Raw genomic sequence first — 21979 nt, 5'->3', positions numbered from 1 at the left:
TTCTTTCACTATTTCTGCTTTGCTGTCCTAGCTCAAGCCAACAAAAAACCCTCTCCCACACAGCAGCTTAACCCAAGAAGATAGACATGTACCCCTATGTTTCATTTTTAGTTTTATAGTTGTTTCTCTTGTATTTTTGAGTTAATGCATGCTTTAAAGCACTATTTTGCATATATTGTGTTTAGGTATTTATTTGTTATAAAAACTTTTGAATTATATTCCAGTTGAATTGTCTTGGCACAGATGATGAAAATCAATTGGCTATAAATGTGAGGATTTATTACTGTCCTGGTTCTGTTTCACTAATGTAGAGATGTGTTCTTTTGCTGTTACCAGATAGCTCTCAGATCTTCAGAAAGTGTTGGTATTTGGAAAGGGAAACTTTTAACTTTATTATTCATTCTTACTATTGCTTTATGACTCAGTACTTTAAACCTCCACATGTACTTGAGGCTTAGAAATATCAGCCCCAGAGTAGGAGGAAGCTGAAATCTTAATATGATTTTCCCTGTAAGTTTCTTACTTTGATAAACATATACCTAAGCATTTTCTTCATTTCGATATTCCACATGTAAAGGTCACTCTTTTTCTTGACTTCCTTTTGGCTTATTCATGCTGTGTAGAAACGCACTTAACTTTTGCTGTATTTTATCCTGCAACCTTGCTAAACACAGACATTATCTCCAACAGTCTCTTTTCAGATTGATACGATTTTGTGTAAATAATCTTATGCTGTGTAGCAATAGCAGTAATTTCATTCTTCTTTCCAAAGTGGTTGCTCTTCCTTTTCTTTCATCTTCTTCTCAGCTACCTTGCAATGAACCTGTAACACAATGCTAAAAAGAAGAATAAAAATAAATACAGGTGTTGTTTTCTTAGACCTAATCTTAGGAGCAAGGCTTTCAGTCTTTTACATCCAATATTAATTGTGGACTTTTCCTTTAGCCTCAGCCCTTGGGAGGCAGAGCCAGGTGGATCTCTATGAGGTTGAGGCCAGCCTGATCTACAAAGCAAGCTCCAGACAAGCCAAAGCTACCCCCTCAAGTAAACAAACAAACAAACAAACAAACAAACAGAAAAACAAGAACAAAGAATGTGTTGACTTTTTATATATAACCTTTATAAGGGTTTTCTGTTTCTAGTTTGGTTTTTGTTTATGGATCATGGGTATTATGTCTTTTCAAATGCCCTTTCTCTGTCTATGAAGATGACATGTAAGGTCTTTTGCTATTATATTAATATCATCTATTCTAACTGATTATTTTTATCAATCTTCAATGTCAGAGGTAAATTCTAATTGGTCATAGTGTACATGCCTTTTAATAGGCATATGTTTAGTTGTGTGGTTTTATTGAAGTGATTTTATGTCTTTATCCTTGAAGGATGTATGTCTGTAATGTTCTTTGCTGATGGTACATTGTCTTTAAGTGTCAAGGTAATTTTCATCTCCCATAACAAGATGGAGAGTGTTTTCACTTCACCTGTTTTCTGATGTTTGTAAAGACTGATTTAAGTCATTCAGTAATTGTTTAGGAAGAATGACTGAGGAAGGTTCAGGCTCCTAAACTTTCATTCATGGGTTATATTTTCATTACCAGTTCAATTGATTCATTAATTACAGATATAATAAAAATTTTCATTAATTCTCAATTCAGTTTCTGCATTTGTTCTTCATAGAAATTTATTTATTCTGGTTATTTAATTTATTGGCATGTAGTTTTTCACGATATCTCGTTTTTTTCAGTTCATCAAATTTTGTAAAGATGTTCTCACCTTTATTTCATAATTTTTAATGTAAATTTCAGCTTTTCTTATTTTTTGCTTGTTCATTCTGGCTAATTTTTTTCCAATTTTGGAATATTTTCAGGGCATAAACTGTCATTATTGGCTTTCTCAATGTCTTTCTTGTCTGGTTTATCTTGATTCTCATATTTCCTCTTCATATTTGTCTTGGGTTTAGGTTGTTCTTCTGGTTTCTTAAGGTGATAGTTTATTTATTTCAAGTCTGTTTTCTTTTTCAGTGTACTTAATATTACAATTATAAAATTTCCTATGAATACCACTTTTCCTGAAATTCCAATCCTGACATTCAATGTTTTTATTTTCATTCATTGTAAAGTTTTTTTCTCCAATTTATTCCATGATCTCTTTACTCACCTGTTATTTGAGCATATTTTAAGTCATTGCTATGTTTCTGAATCATGCATTTTTGCAATTATTTCCATCTTTATTCCATTGTGTCCAGATAATATTTTTATGGTTTCAATTATTTTAAATTTATTGCTTTGTTACTCAGCATCTTATGTAACCTTCAAATTATTCCATGTGTACTGGAGAACAATATGTCTTTTAGTGTTGTGCAGAGTCTACTAATGTCCACTAAGCTTACTTGATCAATAATATTGCTTGAGTCTTCTTTCAGTCTAGCTATTCTATTCATTGTGGAACATGAGGATTTATTTATCACTAACTGTTTTTGTACATAGGTGTTATTTTGTTAACTGTATGGGGAAAAGCTACATTGAAAAACTGTATGGACTTTACATTTGTGCAGACTTCAAACCATAAAGGAACATCTTCTTGGCCCTTACCTGGCTTCAATTATTGGAGATTGGTCCCTACATCATTACTCTTGACTTGAGAGACCCAGGCAACTTCTGACTCAAAAGAAAAGTCCCATTTAATACCCTCTTCTTGAAGTGTCATGATAAATCTGAGCAGAGAAGACATAGCAGATACCAGAGGCTGAGCCCTGGGCATGGCTGAGTTAATCTGGGAAGTATGGTACAAATGCAGGTGTGACTAGGTCTCCATTTCTGCTGAGTAGAATTTCAATTATAGGTCAATAACAGAGTTAGATACTGAACTGGTTGAGGTCAGAGTGGTCAGTGTAACTCAAGGAAAGTTGAAAGTCAAAAACTCTGGAGGGACAAAGGATGAATAGATATCACTGTATTAGAGATAAAGAGGGCAGTTGCAAACATGAAGATCAGGAAATCTTACCATGGCAAAGCAAAGAATTCCCTCAGTGTGCATTCTGAGTCTGGAATAATCCATTTTTATTGTTTGAGATTTTTGAGACATGAATACAATGCCTTTTGATAAAATCCAGTCTCCAGCTCTTCCCATAACCTAACACCACTTTCCCTTTTTAACTCAAGGGACTCTTTTTTTTTTTTTGCCTGAAGTCCACATAGTATGATCATGGGTATAAGGCCATTCACTGAAGCATGGGCAAGTTATCAGGGGATGCATCCCTAAAGAAAATGGCCTTGCCCTCCTCCAGTAGATACTAATTGCCAATAGCCACTAAACTATGGATGGGGCCTCTTGGGATCCTCCCTCATTCATGCTGGAATTTTGGCTCTATTGATCTTACGTAGTTCTTGTTCATGCAGCTATAGCTGCTATGACTTCTTACAGACAGTGCCCCTGCACTGGCTGGAGAATACTGTTCTTCAGCAGGCCTTTAAAACCCCTGGTTCTTAAACTCTGCCTGCCCCTCTTCTGTTGTGACATAGATGCCCATTCTTGCTGCTTTGCTCATGCTCTTTCTCCAAGATGATATTTCCACCTTCTTAGTTGCACATAGTACTTCCAACTTCACTTAGTTCCTATGCTCTGGCAAAAAAATAAAAATAAAATAGAAGACACTGGGGACAGGTCTGCAGACACCTAGCAGTGGCCATCATAGAGTCACACTTCATCAAGGCAGAGTATTTTCCCAGTCTTCAGCTCTGAAAGGAGTCTCTGAGAATCAACAGAGGTCACTCCCTATTCATTCTTCCCAGCTTATCTGTCCTTTCCAGGTTGTGGCATGTCTTGAATACCAGTCAGCTGACAGTAAAATGTATTATTTATTTATTGTCTCTGCTCATTATTGAGAGTCTGCTCCATAAAAAGCATAGTATAATATAAAGAAGGCTTTGGAGCCACAGACCTTGAGCCTGACAGGTACTGTCATTAAGGAAGTTGTTAAACATTTGTGTATGGACATGAATACACACACAGAAGTGCAAGAATATGCATACATTGGCACACACTCACTAAAGTGTGGCAGGTTTGTTCATTACCCATGTACTCTGTGAAACACTAGCACTATTTACGGTGATGAAAACGGTCCTTTTGCTATTGAGCATGAAGGCAGGGAGATTTAACTCAGTTAGAAAAGCCAACCACAGGGGCATTTGCATTTAAGCAAGTCAGCCAATGGCTTTATAAGATTTGTTTCTGAAAAAGACCATTTCTTTTAGCTAAACTCACTAGATGGAGCAAAACCTTTGATATTAGGGAGAAGAACATTCCAGCAGACAGAGGGTCATTTTTTGTTCTAAAACATATGTGAATGTTTTCTCCACAGGATGGACATGCATCCCTGACAGACAGGGGCTCATGTGGTATCTCACTGCCTCTCCTATCCTTTGACCTCTCTGTACTCTCTCTATCCTCACAGAAACAGCGATGGTGGTGGGGCTGCTGCACCTGGATTTCGTTACCTTGGTTACAGATGTAGTCCCTGGTGGAGAAAGAGGAGAGAGCTGTATTTTTATAAGGGCAAATTATACTGACATTTAAATTGGAGGCAGCACAACAGAATACAGCTTCTGTCAAATGGGAGGGTGTATGTTCCTTTTACAACCCAGATGATAGGAAGACTCTTGCCCCTCCCCAACTGCCCTCAATGTTTGTGTGTGTATGACAGAAAGGTGGGGTGGCCTCATCTCTTAGCCTGTGACTTGTTCTGAGGAATGGAACTCTGTTGAGGAACAGGGGAGGAGCTATTTTAAGTGAGATTCTGAGACATCTGGTCTGATGAAGAGGATCTTAGAACAAACTGGAAAAGATGAATCTTAATTATCAGATGTGGACAGGAAGCCTGAAAGATATTACATGGCTTGCCAAATGGAAAGAGCCAGAAATGATGGGAGAGTGGAGTTAGGAATTGGATGAGAATGAGAGGTACAGGGAGCAGAACAGAACACTGACCCCAGAGCCATTCAAATTTGTTATCTTCTACTGGGGCATAGGGTCTGTGCTGATGGAATCTGCCAGAACACCTAGTTGAACATTTTAATCTTATCTGGAAAGGAGGAGAACAATCAGGCTTTGAGCCTCAGCTTCTACCTGATCTTTATAGGAAAAAAAATTAATTTGAGGATAATTTGATTGCAGCACCCTTTTAGGAGCTATAGATAGTTTGAAGTCTAAACACATCTTTATCCACCAACGCCGTTTAGAGCTTCTCACCTTCAATGTTAGTCAGTGAGTCACTCAACGGCCAAATCCCTAATTCTGCCAGAATTCTGCCAGTGCTAGAGTGCTAGTTGCTGAAGAAGTGTTGTTCTTCAGTCAGGCTCAGAATCCTTACCTTAAATCAACGTCCCTACTTAGAAGGTCAAGTGTGCTTCCATTGAGGGAGGGAACTGGATTACAGATCATTGGTAAAGCAAAAGCGCAGAGCCCTGGAAAAAAAAAAAATCTCCAAGTGACTATTGCTCTAATATAGATGGTCAAGGAATCCTTGAGCCCCATGCCAGTCAACCAGAAGCCAGGAGCCCAGGAGTGGGTATAAGGAACAGCTAGTTTTCCCACTTTTAACTTACTTTTCTGATATTGGGTCAACCAAGTAGAACCATCAACTCATATGAGCCATCATGAGGTGAAGAACCCGAGCCAGTCTGGAGAGGATGTGCACATAGACAGGTGTGTGTGCACAATGTGGTATGGACTTCTGATTGTGTGCTTTCTCTGTTTACATGTGTAAGGGAAGTGAGCATGTGGACAGGTATGCACGTGTGTGTGTGTGTGTGCATGTTTGCGTACTTATGAAGGAAGCATCTCTTGGTGTAGGTGCTTAGTAGGTAGGGGGCTCTGACTATGGTACTGTTCATTCCTCTGTGGTCTTGAATAAGCAATAGTAGGTTTTTAAGACATGTTTTTCTCATCAGCAAATGGAAACAATTAATCATCTTTCACTGGCATTGTTCGGGGGATTATATACAGTAATTAATATAGAACATCTGGCAGATGTCTTGTGCAGAAAATATAATTAACCAATATTTCTGCTCGCCTCAATTTACACACCTTTCTCTCTATCATGGAAAGGCATGCTTTAAATACAGTTCTTATTCTTATTCTGAAATGATGGAGGAGCAAATGACTTTTAAAGTACATTCATCCACAAGTGTGGATGGCAGGCAATTCTGAGTGCTTTGTAAAAGGTCCATGTCATAATAATAAAGCAATGTGGCAACATGGTGTTAATTGGTGACTTGCAGAAGAAAGAACAAGAAGGACCAATCAAAGGAGCCATTATCATGGATTGCAATACCCAGTTCATGACTGTCAAACACTTTGACCTGGCCAGAGGCTCAGGTATGTCATTATAGTCAGATGCAGATAAAATGTTCTCTACATCCCATAGTCTTTGTTCCTGGCTGCAATTAGAATGACATCTTAGTTCAGAATTCTGTGTATTAAATCTCCTGTCTCTCCAGACTGAAGCTATCAGTAACTTATTGTTTCCACAGAGAGTCTTGTAGTAAATACATGAGGCTCTGGCCTGCCTCTCCTCTTGATTCAAAAAGGAATGTGTCTTTACTCTGAAGGCTTCATCCTTGGCAGGCGACAGCTTGTTGTGAACACCACTCTTGAGCTGGGTCATTCCTCAAGGTGGCTCATGCTGGTCTTGTGAGGCCGGCACCCACCCAGTATTTGGGACTCACAACTCTTGAGTGTGTGGTGCAATTAGACCTTCAGCAACATCATGGCATAGTAGCCTCTGTGGAGTCTGGACCAGGCTGGGCAGGGGCAGTCATGGTGCATGAGCTCCAGAAGCAGGAAGAGAAGAGCTGGGGTGTAATGTGCAAAGAGCAGAACTTAGAAAAGATGCAGGGAAAGGTAATGCTGAGGCAACACAAGGAGAGGTGTGCCAGAATGCTGGGTTATTCTGTATAAGAGAATAAGTATAAGAGAAGCACTTCATGGCAGCTCCTTGGGATGTGGCTTTGCTAGTATTGAGGTGGGCAAGAGGAGTGGCTGAAGCACGGTAGTCCTTATGCCCACAGGTGCAACCAAAGTGCAGGGATGCGTGCGACAGCAGCACTACATTTGTGCCTTCTAGGTCACCACCACTTATATGAGAAATGAAAGCAAGAATCCACGGTCCTTACTAATTTGTATTCCACAACCCAAAGCCTTCAGAAGCATGCAGCAACCTCTGCCCTGTCTCATCTTTGAGGACCAAAGGCAGATTCTATTTTTTCTGTGAATTGTCATCTCTAATTAAACAAAAAACTAAACTTTTGTTTTTCTTTTTTTAATTTTCTTTTTTTATTATTAGTTACATTTTATTAACTCTGAATCCTAGCTGTATCCCACTCCCTCATTCCCTCCCAATCCCACCCTCCCTCCCTCATCTCCTCCCTGCCCCTTTCCAAGTCCACTGATAGGGGAGGACTTCCTCCCCTTTCATCTGACCCTATTTTATCAAGTATCTTCAGGACTGGCTGCAAAGTCCTCTTCTGTGGCCTAGCAGGACTGCTCCTCCCTTGGTGGGTGAGGAGGTCAAAGAGCCTGCCATTGAGTTCCTGTCAGAAATAATCCTTTTTCCCCTTACTATGGGAAACCAATTGGTTACCAAGCTACCACGGGCTATATATATCCAAGCAGAGGTTCCAGGTTACATCCATACATGGTCCTTGGTGGAGTGTCAGTCCCAGAAAAGACCCCTGTGCCCAGATATATTTGGTCCTTGTGGAGCTCCTATCCTTTCCACGTCATACTAACTTCCCTTCTTTCATATGATTCCCTGCACTCTGCCGAAGGTTTGGTAAGCCTCAATACTTTACATTAATAAAACTTTTTGGTTATGGTTTGGTTAGATCACCCAGTATTCTGCTGTGGTTTAGTAAGCTTTCAGGTTTTTTAACTGGTACATAAAAATGTAAAATTGCACATTTTATTGGGAAATCACATAATACTGTAGTATGTGTGTACATGAGGGCGACGTTTAAATAAGACTAAGCATGTATGTCTTCTCAGTTTTTTCTTACTTTATCCTGAACACATTAAAAAAATCTTTTCTATTGTATTTTGCTCCAGGCATTTCTCCTCAAATAAGTTGGGAACTATAGTGTTGAGAAGATGAGATCTCAAAAGCAGAGTGATGGAGTACAAGATAGAAGGTGTGAAATGACTGCAACTTGTTTCCACAGACTAGAGGAAATTAAAAACTAAATGAAAATAATAAAAAAACATTGGAATCCATCAGTGTTCTGTGCTAGTCATCCTTCCTCACCTCCATTATCATCTTCTTTACCTTCATCCTTATCCCCTTCTTCATCAATATATTCCAATCTTTCTTCTTCTTTTTCTTTGTTAACATCACCATCATCTTCCTCTTCTTCATCATCATCCATATCAGGAATTAAATACTACTGCAAGTGATGTGGCCAAATATTGTCTTATTAGTCTCATAGAACTTGTGTGCACCTGCATGTGAATCACAGAAAGCTGGGTAAAGCAGCTCTATTCTCCACCCTGCCTCTTCCTTAACCTGCGGCAGACTTAAGCATTCTGTCAGCTCCTTTCCAGATTTCCTTTTGATTTCAGTGGGCTTTGAAGATGGACAGGCATGCTCGTTCAGATGAAATCTTTTAGAGAGAACTTTGTTTTCCAAGTAACAATTTTCATTAAAATAAAAGTCTCTTCTGTAACCTGATTTTCTGTCTTCAAATTCTGTCACTTCTACTCTGTTCAAATACTGCAGAGCCTCTTTGTCCTCACCAAGCAGTGCAGCTACTTGTTGATAGTTGACAAATGCTCTTACCCAAAAATGTTGGGTTCTGGTGATACATTCTGTTTTACTTTGGAAATTTCCTCATTGGCTTGTTCTTTATATCTGTTTATTTTCTACTTCATCAGTGTGTTCAAATGCCAAATACTTTTTGCTGCTTCTTTTCTCCTCCCTTAGACAGGCCAGGAGAGGCCATCCTGTCCTTTAGCTCTTGGATGGGAGCCTGTATGGGTTTCTTGGGCTTAGGTAGGAGCGAAGATTGCCAGTTCAGGGCATTGCAAAAGGGGAGTGTCTAGAAGTCAGAAGCCAGAAGCCACAGCACCCACTACCTCCCATACTCGCATCCTCCCTGCGGTACTCACAGAAGAAGCTGCTCAAGCACTGAGGTGGCCTCAGGTGTGGGAGGTTTAAATTGACCTCTGTAGTGAACACATGTAAATTTTTTTAATTTTATTTTTTTATATTAATTACAGGATATTTACTTTGTATCCCATATGTATCCCTTCCTCATTCCCTCCCAATCCCACTCTCCCTCCCTCATCTCCTCCCTGCCCCTCTCCAAGTCCACTGATAGAGGAGGTCCTCCTCCCCTTCCATCTGACCCTAGTTATCAGGTCTCATCAGGACTGGCTGGCAGTGGCCTAGCAAGGCTGCTCCTCCCTCGGGGGAGGGAGGAGGTAAAAAAGCCTTCCACTGAGTTCATGTCAAAGACAGTCCCTGTTCCCTTACTTGGGAAACCTACTTGGATGCTGAGCTGCCATGGGGTATGTCTGAGCAGGGGTTCTAGGTTATATCCATGGTTGGAGAATCAGTCTCAGAGAAGACCCCTGTGCCCAGATATATTTGGTCTTTGTGTCTCTTCCATCCTCTCCAGGTCTTACTAACTTCCCCTTCTTTCATATGATTCCCTGCACTCTGCCCAAGGTTTGGTTATGAGTCTCAGCATCTGCTTTGATACACTGCTAGGTAGAGTCTTTCAGAGGCCCTCAGTGGTAGGTTCCTGTCCTGTTACTTGTTTTCTCCTACTTCCAATGTCCATCCCATTTGTCTTTCTAAGTGAGGATTGATCAACTTACCCCCGAACCTCCTTCTTGTTTATCTTCTTTAGGTGTACAGATTTTAGTATATTTATCCTATCTCATAGTTCTAGTATCCACTAATAAATAAGTATATACCATGTGTTTCTTTCTGCTTCCGGGATACCTCACTCAGGATGATCTTTTCTAGATCCCACCATTTGCCTGTCAATTTCATGATATCCTTGTTTTTAATTGCTGAGTAGGATTTCATTGTGTAAATGTACCACAATTTCTGTATCCATTCCTCTGTTAATGAACATCTGGGTTGTTTCCAGGTTCTAGCTATTACGAATAAAGCTGCTACAAACATGGTTTGAAAAAATGTTCTTGTAGCTTTTGAAATACATTGTGCATTATTGTTATCTATAGACTTTCAGTCAGTTTTGTTGAAAAAAAAAACATCATTTTTATGCCTGTTAAAATGTAACCATTTTTATTGTCTACAATACACCTTTTGTAACTCCAGAGAGGTAGATATAGGTTTTTTTTTTTTTCAAATTCTTTGAAGTTGAAGAAAAGTGTGAACTGAAACCTATTTCCTTTAGCTTAACTACACCTCTTACTCAGTTTGGCTCCAATCTAAAGAAGCCTCTGATGGTTCCTAAACTTGTGAGGATCACTCTTGTTCTCATTCTGGCATTCATGTCTTATCTGTATCCTACCCACTTATCACAGATGGCATAGATTTCTGAAATGGCAGTCCCATTGAACAGGCCCTTTTAATACCCTCAAAGAATAGTTGTTTGAACTCATGTCAGAGTTAAAGCTCTGTCAATTGGGCTTCACTCTATCACTTGTAATCACTCACAATACCCCAAAAATGTGGATAAAAATTGCTATCACAAAACTTAGTTGAGAAGCTCACATATAAATTCATGTATTTTTCAGGTCATCTCATTAACACACACACACACACACACACACACACACACACACACACACACACACTGTAATGTGAAGATTCTTCTGGATTTTCTTTACTCCCTACCCCCTGAAGGCTCTAGCATGAACTTGGATGCCTTCTCTTTGATCACCTTCCCCTGGCTGTGTGGCTTTGCCAGGCCACAGAGAAAGAAGATCCAGATAGTCTTGATGAGACCTGATAGGCTAGGGTCAGATGGAAGGGGAGGAGGACCTCCCCTATCAGTGGACTAGGGAAAGGGCATGGGAAGGGGAGGGAAGGAGGGTGGGATCTGGAGGAGATGAGGGAGGGGGCTACAGGGGTGGAATACAAAATGAACAAATTATAAATAATAATAATAATAATTTTAAAAATAAAATTTACATATAGACAAGAATATTTTGTAAGTAAAATAGACTCTTCCTAAGCCAATTTAGGTTAAGCACAGTTAGTGTGGGATTTAGTAGTTTTGGAAAGTGAAGTGTCAAAGAATAGAATTGACTTAGGCTGGAACAGTCTCAAAATACCAAAAAAATCATCAGGAAAATGATCAAAGCCCAAGTACCATGAAGAAACCGAGGTTTCTTCTGTGTGCTGTATTGCCTGGGAATTTTTTTTTTTTTTTTTAAAAACATCTCCAGGATGTTTTTCTCAGGCAGGTGTTTTCTACATTTAGGCAAGACGGCTATAAAAGTTAAAACTTATAACTGACTAGCCCAATGCACAGGCAGCAGAAATTCAGTTCTCAAACCCCCCTAGGGAGTCCTAAAGCTTGATCTGGAAAATGCTTGGCTGGGTTACCAGGCTTGCCCTGACCTCTGATATGGATCAGCCAGGCGTGATCACATGCAGACTCATGCTTTGATCAAAGAATGTGCTCAGCCTCACTAAGACATGTATGGTCACAGGGAGAAATGAGTTCTTATCCTGCCCCCCCCAAAAGGAAATAATTGTGGAGAAATGACCAAACAATATACCTAACGGTTCTATTCAACTTTTACTCATTTGTCTTTTGTGATATTTGGGGTCATGGGGTCCTATGTCTGCTGCCCAAGTCTGTCTTTTTTTTCTCCTATAATGGAAACCTTGTGCTTCCTTTGGGAAAATGCAACACATTCAGAATGAGTAATTCTATACTGAAGTATTTCTTCCTGCTTTTTTAGAGCCTTTCCATGGCCCCTGCCATACACAAGGATTCTTGAAGCTGGTGGTGGGAAGAGTTCCCCTGACCAGGGCACTGGCATGGGCCCTTCATGCCTTACCTTGGATTTTAAGAAGAATTTAATTCTACCTCTGATGTCTAAATATTCTCCACTTTAATAGTTATTGGTACATATTTCAATATAATATGAGTACATAGTCATTAAAGTATTTGGAAAATATAGGAAGTTAGGAGGCAGAAATAGCCCTGGAAATCTCACACCCCCAAACAACTGCTGCTAATATGTTTCAGAGTACTACCATCCTACAATTTCAGTATGAATGGCTTTTAAATTTTTTTGTTTGCTTTACATAGCAGTAATCATGCTGTATACACAATTTTGTATTCCTAAGTATAAAATTATAATGATAACATAGCACAAGCTTTTCCTGTGTTATTATAAGCAGTTCCTAAATATGCATTGTGAACACTACCTATTGATTGAATCATTTCCTTCCTATTGGACAGTCAGATTATTTGCAATGTTTGAATAATGCCATGATGAACATTTTAGTAAACAAAATATTCCCCACATGGGGATTTTTTTTTTCTTATTGGATTGCGTGGAAATAGAGCAACTCTGTTCATGTATGTATGTTGCCCTTGCCAACCGCTTGTAAAACTAGAAAACAACACCCTTTTCTGCCAGAAACTGTACTGTCATATGCAGGAGAATTATCTCTCAAATGATTCCTATTTCCTGTATGATGAATTGTGTAAAACACAACTTGCATACCCCAAGGTGAACAACAAGCTTTCTAAGATTCTAATTTTTTCCTGCATTGTATGTGATTTAGTCTTTTAAATAGTATTATATGAGTTACACCAGTCACATTATTCAGTATGTAGAATTTTTAAAATTTTGGTTTCATGAAGGAGGTGGTACTTAGTTTTAAGCTACTTACTTTGTTTAGATAACTAATGAAGATTTGAATTGTCATTTTTATTTGTTTCTCCATGGAAGAAACAACAAAATTCTGCTTTGACTAGGGATAGCCTTTTCATCTTTTACAACAGAATGTTAAACGGAAGTTGATTGTGACACCATATTTAGCTCATAGAGAGACAGAGGTGTTTTGTGGCACACTCTGAAGATCTATGCCTTCAGTCTCTGTGACTGGACACGTGCAACTGGATCATTCTGTTTCCAAATTTCCCTTTCAGAAGAAACCCATTTGTGTTTTGCTGTGCCATGCTGGACTTCTGCAGGGAAGCCCTGGGACACCGTCTAGTGGGTCTAGAATGGGAGGGTCCAGTAGGATCTGACCTCTTTGAAACTCCTTCCCTACTTAGATGCCCGCCAGAAGTCTGGGATGTTATGGCTACACACCAAAGACAATTCTGTACTACAAAGCTACTGGCCCTTGTTCAGAGCCACCTGCTAATCAGGAAGCCATGGTGTGCCTGTGACTCTTTTCAGAAGCGCTGTCCCACCACAAAGCCAGCTCAACACCTTCTTCACTCTGTCAGAAAACGTGAAATGCTCTTTAGTGACTAGGGTGGCAGAGACTTTTGAATGAGTGGTCAGGAAATCACTTTTAAGGAGATGAGCCTTGAGATGACATCCAAATGACTTTGTAAATGACTATATATATGATGAAGGAGCAACTGTCTTTTTAGATATTGTGAGATAGTTTACAGATATCATTTTATTTAGCCCAAATTTCAAAGTACAAGGTTGTACATAGTAGAGATATGGCTTTGCGGCTTTTAAAAAGGACAGAGTCAAATTTGTAGCTATTTGAGTGTGAGTCTAAAGTTTGTGTTTTTTTCCCCCACCATCCACATTAGCTTTTAAAAGGTTAGATAAGCTAGGAGCACTGATGTCCCAGGCACTGGTGAAAGATGACAAAATCAAGGATAGGAATTACTCAATGTTTCCTGTTTTAATCTGAAGCTTCCTATGATTTTAACTGGAACAGCTTTTGGTGGGAAAGTCTGAGTGAGGGGAGAAAGAAACATGATTTATTGGCCCAGGAAATTTTATATGTGAACGTCTTTACATCCAGGGACATATACACTGAGGAGATAAAAGACACCTTTCTGTTCATTACCCTAGCACTAATACTCTATTAGTGCAGGGGAGGCTTTGTCCTAGGTAAACAACCAAGTTTGACCTGGGATGGTCCCATATGCTGCCCATTCTGGGAAAGCTGTGACTTTTGGGTGTTAGTTCAGCCATGGATGGCTTTCTACATCCTCTTTTGGTAGAACGAACCAGGAAGCAATGGAAGATTAATAGCTAGACAGACAACACCAACACAGACTGAAGCCCTGTTTTTTTTTTTTTCCAAAGTAAACCATATATTTACCAATGATTTCTGACACAAAATGTGGAAAGCATGGAGCCAGTGTCCTTTGACTTGGCAGGCACTGCGGCCACAGGAGAAACAGAAATCCCCGAGATTTACTGTGCCCAGACACAGCAGGGTCCGACAGAAACTTTGACAACTTAATTGTGTTCCTGTTCAGTCACCCACAGCTAATGCATCTTCCTGGCAAAGCAGGTGTCTTCCATAAGGAGCACCATGGGGCAGATTGTTATCATAAGAGCCTGCCAAAGTCTGCTCTAAATTGTCCCTGGACCAGTTATAATAAACCAAATAGCTACAAATAGACACCAATTTGCAGAAACATGAGCTGTACAAAGTATGCATTCTGCTTGGGGATGAAAGGAGAATGTGTGGCAAATGTCACACATTCAGGCTGTCACGTGGGGCATCAGTGGACAGAACTCTGAAAGAGCGAACTACTCCATCCTTTGTGTCCTCTGGGGTTTTTCTGTGTCCTGCCCCAATACATGTGTACTTTTATTCCAGATGACGTCAATCTTGGGAATCCTTGGGCTCTAGAGAGACAAAACATTCAAGTTACAGTATGAATAGGGTGAAGGGATAGGTTGCAGTGTGATGTTTTTCTTGTCTTGCATCAGGAATATATAGAGTGAACTGAAACTAAAGATCTCCTTGAAAGTTGTGGATCTGGCCAACATCATTCAGTGTCTCTCTGTTTAGTCCACTCCTTACTCAGAACTGAGAATCTATTCTGGGTTTTGGGGATAAAAAAAGAGTAAATGATTTCTAGCATCATTTATCTAGATGCTAGAAATTTAGCAATCTAGGTGTGAGTACACTCTACTACCTCACCAGCAATTCACCAACAATGCATGCCATGCAACTTGTCACTCTAATGGGCACATTCTGAAGGTCAAAATGGGAGAGGAGGAATTAATGCTTTATTTTCATTCCACCATCAGTTAATATGCTTTCATGCCTTCCTTAAAAAAAGCGAAGACAATTGTTTTATTAAAAATGTGTTTATGAAATTTAGAAAGAAAACAAAACAGAGAAGAAATATTGCTCACAATCATACAATGCAAAGACAAGCAGTAACATTTCAGGAAACTCCCTTTCATGTTCTTTGATCTACTTGTTGCTAATTAACTTTTACTCATATCTGATTTTATATTATGTGTTATTACTATATATTTTAATTAAATTTTTATTTTTAAATATTAGTTACAGTTTATTAAGTTTGTATCCCAGCTGTATCCTGCTCCCTCTTTCCCTCTCAATGCCACCCTCCCTCATCTTCTTCCTACCCTTTTCCAAGTCCACTGATAGGGGAGGACCTCCTCCCCTTTCATCTGACCCTAGATTATCAGGTATCTTCAGGACTGGCTGCAAAGTCGTCCTCTGTGGCCTAGCAGGGCTGCTCCTCCCTTGGGTGGGGAGGGGTCAAAGAGCCAGCCATTGAGTTCATGTCAGAAATAGTCCCTGTTCCCCTTACTACGGTACCCACTTGGATACTGAGCTGCCATGGGCTACATCCAAGCAGAGGTTCTAGGTTATATCCATACATGGACCTTGGTTGGAGATATAGTCTCACAAAACCCCCCTGTGCCCAGATATATTTGGTCCTTGTGGAGCTCCTGTCCTTTCCAGGTCATACTAACTCCCCTTTCTTTCATATGATTCCCTGTACTCTGCCCAATGTTTGGTAATGAGTTTCAGTATCTGCTTTGATACACTGTTGGGTAGAGACTTTTAGAGGCTCCTGTCGTAGGCTCCTGTCCTTTTACTTGTTTTTTCCTACTTCCAATATCCATCCCATTTGAATTTCTAAGTAAAGGTTGATCATCTTACCCAGGGTCGTCTTTCTTGTTTATTTTCTTCAGGTGAACAGATTTCAGTATGTTTATCCTATCTTATAGGTCTAGTACCCACTTATAAGTAAGTATATACCATGTGTGTCTTATTAATATGTCTTTATAAATCACTTTAGTGAATACAAAATATTGCAACAGATGGGGATAATATAAGCTATTTAGCAATTGCTGAGCACTTAGTTTTAAATATTAATTTTCACAAATAATTTAGAATGCAATGAATACCTGAAGATAAATATTTTTCTGGATTTAGAAATATTTCCTGAGGATGCAGTTTTTAAAAAGTACAATTACTGCCTCATAATAAATTAAGTACACCCAGTATTCTTTATTTTTTGTGTCTTTTTCAGAATTGTATGTACTTAAACTGTATACCATGATGCTCAATTCTTGTAGCTAATCTGCCTTTCTGTGTACACTCTGTGACATCACCAGTATCCAATACCAATTAGTCAACTCTAGTCTGCTCATTAGGTCTCTGGAGTTATTTGTCCTACAATACAACTCTGTATACTTTCACTTAATATTTTTTAACTGTCAACTTCCAATTTATTTAAATAAGTTTTATTACTCACTTCATTTACTATAATAGGAGATCAAACAGTATCTCTGGGCCCACGTAGTGAAAGTTAACTGGAAGATTTCTTTCTTTCTTTTTTTTTTTTTTCTTTTCTTGTCAAAGAAATCAGAAAACTTTCTTTTAAACTTTCCATTGGTTCTCTGTGAATTTCACACCATGCGCCTCATTCTTATTTTCCCCTCCCCTCGTACCAGTCTTCCACCCTTGCAACCTCTCTCCAATCAGAGAAAAAAAAGTCTTGTTGTGGAAGCTGTAGTGAGTCACAGTACGTCTGACCGTACACCCCTCTGTCCACACTTTTTTGCTTGCAAATGTTCATTGCAATGACTCCTTGGTCTAGTATGAGGCCTCTGGCTTTTGCTATTCTTTTTTTTTTTTTTAAATCTTTTATTTATTTTTTATTAATTACACTTTATTCATTTTGTATCCCCCCATAAGCCCCTCCCTCCTCCCCTGCCGATCCCACCCTCCCTCCCCTTTCTGCATGCATGCCACTCCCCAAGTCCACTGATAGGGGAGGCCTTCCTCTCCTTCTTTCTGATCTTAGTCCATCAGTTCTCATCAAAACTGGCTTCATTGTCCTCTACTGTGGCCTGGTAAGGCTGCTCCCCCCTCAGGGGGAAGTGATCAACGAGCAGGCCAATCAGATTATGTCAGAGGCAGTCCCTCTTCCTATTACTATGTAACCCACTTGGACACTGAACTGCCATGGGCTACACCTGTGCAGGGGTTCCAGGTCATCTCCACAAATAGTCCTTGGTTGGAGTATGAGTCTCTGGGAAGTTCCCTGTGTTCAAATTATCTTGTTCTGTTGCTCTGCTTGTGGAGTTCCCGTTCCCTCCAGCTCTTACTATTTCCCACTTCTTACATAAAATTCCATTCACTCTGCCCATCAGTTGGCCATCAGGCTCAGCATCTGCTTTGACAGTCTATACTGCAGAAGCTTTCAGAGGCTGGAAACAACCCAGATGCCCCTCAACTGAAGAATGGATGCAGAAACTGTGGTACATCTATACAATGGAGTATTACTCAGCAATGAAAAATAAGGAAATCATGAAATTTGCAGGTAAATGGTGGGACCTGGAAAGGATCATCCTGAGTGAGTTGACCCAGAAGCAAAAAGACACTCACGGTATATACTCACTCATATAAACATACAATATAGAATAAACCCACTAAAAGCTGTACATCTAAACAAACTAAGCAAAAGAGAGGACCCTAACTAAAATGTTCAATCCCCATCCTGAAAGGTAAAGTGGATGGACATCAGAAGAAAACGAAAATAGGAAACAACCTCGGAACCCGCTACAGAGGGCCTCTGAAAGCCAGAAGAAAACAGGAAACAACCTTGAAACCTGCCACAGAAGGCCTCTGAAGGCTTTTGCTATTCTATCAATACTTGAATCTCACTGGGACTTCTCCCGTATATCCAGTTGTTGCCCTGTGTCATGGAGATCCTGAAGTTTTGGTTCTGTAGGACTGGCTGTTTCATGCACTCCAGTAGTTTGTCCATAGGTTAGATCTTGGGGTGGGCCAATTTAAAGGCAGTGATCTGGGTCTGAGAGGCCTTCAAGCTGGTCAGCCTGCCAGTTTTTCTGCTCTCCTGCCCTAAGGGCTGGTTCAGTAACAACTCCCACCTCCAGGGCCAGCTCTGCGATGCTGCTGAGGTGAGGTGAAGAGCCTGTTCTTCTGAGAGCTGTAGTAGGTGTGAGGCAGGGACAGCTCTCCCACAGTGGTGACCTCAGAGCCAACTCTCCTGCCTGCTGTTGGTGCCATGGGGAGAGAGCGGGTCATCTCTCCCTCACCCATGTCATTGTGGCGCAGACAAGTTGCCAGGTCAGTTCACCCATGCTCACACACCCCCATGATCCTCAGGGTCAGCTCATACCCACCTCTGCAATCACAATCAACTGGACTGTGCTGCCCAACTGAGGCAGGAGGCTCACTCTCCTGAATGCTGCAGCTGGTAAGGCCAGGGACACCGTTCCTGCTTTCATGAGCCCAGTGCCGGGTTCTTGCCCAGCAGGCTTGAGTTGCCCCTTGCAAGGGTTTGTCTTTGGTTCACATCTGCCCTCCGGCAGTGGTCCCAGGTGGGGTTTTCTAGTCTCTGGCTGGCTCCCCACACTGGGAGCCCATCCATGTCTGTATGGTACCAGATAGGTGGTAGTCTTGGGCTCGCTTTTTTTCAGGGAGTGTTAGGCTACTAATCATCTAGATGTTCACAAGTCCTAACTCTGATAGATCTAGCCTCTCTCCTCTCTGCCGCCTACTGACGCACAGGCGACACAGCAGCCATACCTGCAATGCCTCTAGGAGCCTCTCTTAAAATTCTTCGTGTAACAAAAAGAGTGAGCGTTTATTTGTGTCTATGCGTGTGTATCTAAAATGTTTTGTGAAAGTGAAATATAAATAAACGAAATTTCCTAACTTTTGTATATTATACTAAATGATCATAACCACAACCACAACAGCCTTTACTAATTGTATGCTATTTGATTTTCACGTTGGCAAATGTGTGAACTATTTACTGGCATATTTCAGATTCATCTAATTGGAACGTGGGTTTGTCTGTGATACATCTTCTTTGTTAATGATTGATGCGGGAGGGCCTAGATCGTGGTGGGCAGTGTCATTCATGGGCAGGTGGTCTCAGGTTATCCAAAAGTAGGCTGAGCAAGCCATTGTAAATCAAGCCAGTAAGCAGTGATCCTCCATGGCTTCTGCTTCAGTTCCAGCCTTGCCTTCCATTGGTGATGGAGTATGGAGTACTTCCTGGAAGCCTAAATAAAATCTCCAAGTTGCTTTTGTTCAATTTTTTTTTTTAAATAGTAGTGACAGAGAAGCAAACTTTAAAAAAACTATAAAGCGAATATATAAGAAACTAGAGTAATATCTTTGGTAATTTAAGTTCTTGGGTTCTAAGGAAAGTCCTTTAAAATAGGGATAAACAATGTGTCTGTTTCCATAGTATCTATACCTAAGTAATTATATGTAAATACATGTTTAATTTTATTGTAATTATAGGCTGATACATGCATAGTATAGTCAAATTACTTTAATAAATTATATATTTATAAGCATTTACTTATCTTATAAGTACAGGTATTATATATAACATATACAAATATATGCATATATGCATACATACATACACATAAGCATACATATAGATAGATAGATAGATAGATAGATAGATAGATAGATAGATAGATAAAGAGAGAGAGAGAGAGAGAGAGAGAGAGAGAAAGGATGGGAGAGCAGCCCACCTTTTTGTCTCCTTTTCCTCAGGCACAATAAACATTTCATTTTCTATTAAATGATGCTATTTCAGTACCTGAGAATTCATCAAAGAGCTCTTAGGAGCTTCTCCTGAGTTAAGCCCCTACCACAACCACAGAATCAAGAGTATGAGGCCTGATACACCATGTACTGTATGCTGTGTGACTGTTCCCATGTTTTCTTGTTTGATCCCATTTAGTTGATTGACATTGTCTTCAGTGTAAAGGCGAACTGACTGATCTCCTGAGGTTAAAGAAATCACTCACATTGCAGAATGAGTAAACGATGAAGTCTTAGGGGTCATTCTCAATGTAAAGAAATGATGAGTAATTTTGTGGTTTCATTCCTATGTATTCTTGCTTGGAAATTTAGAAGACCTGGCAGTAAGAGCTTCACTAATTGAGTGGGGCTGATTCCTGTGTAGCACGGGGCCTGCAAGGCTGGCATTTAATTTAATAGATTATTCTATCAGTGCCCACTAGGGTTGGTGTGACCCATGCATGGCTAAAGCTTAGAGATGGGTATTAATTATCTCACAGCGAGCCCCAAAATAAAATATTGAGGGTTCCATGCAGTTGTAAAATTTCTTCTAAATGTCTAGTATTTTTAAAAATGTAATTGTACTGATAGGACTTTCTTAAATCATAGAGAAAACACTGGGAACACCATACAATAAATACACTTCTCAGGCGCCATGACAGTATTTCTATGGTGCCTCTCAAGCTCTCAGAGCCAGTGGCAGATAAGAACAGATGCATCTCAGGGAGCTAGGAGTTCTTCATGTACTGGTGTGGGGCTCACCATTCAAATGGCGAAGCTCTAGAAAGAGGCGTGGAGCGCAGTGTCTACGCTGGGAAATGACAGCTTGGGTTTCAGGAATGAGACCCATGTAAACTGTGCTACAACCCTGCTGAATGGACATTTCCACATGAAATTTAGGAGCTATGCTTCTGAATACTGTATGTTCCATTGTGTATAAACTTAATTTTTGTCTATGAGTGTTCATATGACAGTTTTTTAACCAATAATTCAGCCTAACTAATATTTCCAAATGCACTTGGAAATTTTTTACAAGAAATATGTGGATTCTAAGTTCAAAAAATAATCAACAGTCAATCAAAGGCTAGAATATGCTGTTTCAGGCCAAACCCTACCGTAGATGTTTATGAGAAAATTTTATAGCCTCAAGCATGTACAGTTTTAAAAGTGGAGAGAAGACTAAAATCATTATGAATCTTAACATTACAAATAGAAGCAAACTGCATCATGATGAAATGGAACTAAACATTAAGACACCACAGAAATGGGGTTGGGGATGTAACTCAATGTTAGAGTGCTTGCCTAATGTGTTTAAGACCTGCGATTTGATGGCCGATACAGAAAACAAAATTAAGACATGAAGAAAGTCACAGAACAGAACAAGAAATAAATAAGTTGTCTGAAGCACAGATTGCAGAAGAGGACCACTGTGCTGTTGAGTCAGCCTTGAACATTCCCAGAGTACTCTGCCTTGATCTTGCTTCCTGGAGTGTGAAGGACTCACATTGATCAGACACATGCTCCATTTCTTAACAGATACATTGCAAGTAGAAATTTAGTTTGCTTTTGTGATAGTAGCAAACCATATATGAGGGCTTGAATAATGGGGTTGTATTATAATCTCAAAACCTTATCAGGCCATGAAGATAGACATGAATTAGTGTGGTTAGCCTAAGTTTGAGTTAGTTAACTTGAAATCAGATTTCTGGAAAATGTTGAGTTTGATTCAATTCTTTATCTGTCTTATGTGTGTTCCCTACCCCCGTCACGTAATGGTGCAGCAGCAGGACCTTGCCATTTTAGTTCCTTTCCTCACACTTGTAGTGCACCAGACTTAAAAATTGTGAGCCAAATAATTGTACATTGTTTATAGGTTTCCCATCCTTAGTGTGTTGTTACAGCTCCAGAGAACTCACCAAGACACAGGGCTCCCAT

General features: G+C 39.9%; 1 non-coding gene and 1 pseudogene across 1 annotated transcript; both read right to left on the bottom strand.

Annotated features, from left to right (window-relative positions):
* Positions 1-8285: 8285 nt before the first annotated feature.
* LOC129669555 (protein SET-like) lies at positions 8286-20894 on the bottom strand (annotated as a pseudogene).
* LOC129669574 (small nucleolar RNA SNORA17) lies at positions 18918-19046 on the bottom strand. Its single transcript, XR_008719044.1, has one exon. It is a non-coding gene; the product is annotated as a small nucleolar RNA SNORA17 (small nucleolar RNA).
* Positions 20895-21979: the final 1085 nt, after the last annotated feature.

Source organism: Psammomys obesus, unplaced genomic scaffold (assembly GCF_907164565.1).
Source record: "Psammomys obesus unplaced genomic scaffold, mPsaObe1.curated_primary_1811, whole genome shotgun sequence".
Classification (NCBI taxonomy): Eukaryota; Metazoa; Chordata; class Mammalia; order Rodentia; family Muridae; genus Psammomys; species Psammomys obesus.
The sequence above is the reverse complement of the archived record's forward strand: the minus strand, read 5'-3'. Positions and strand labels throughout refer to the sequence as shown.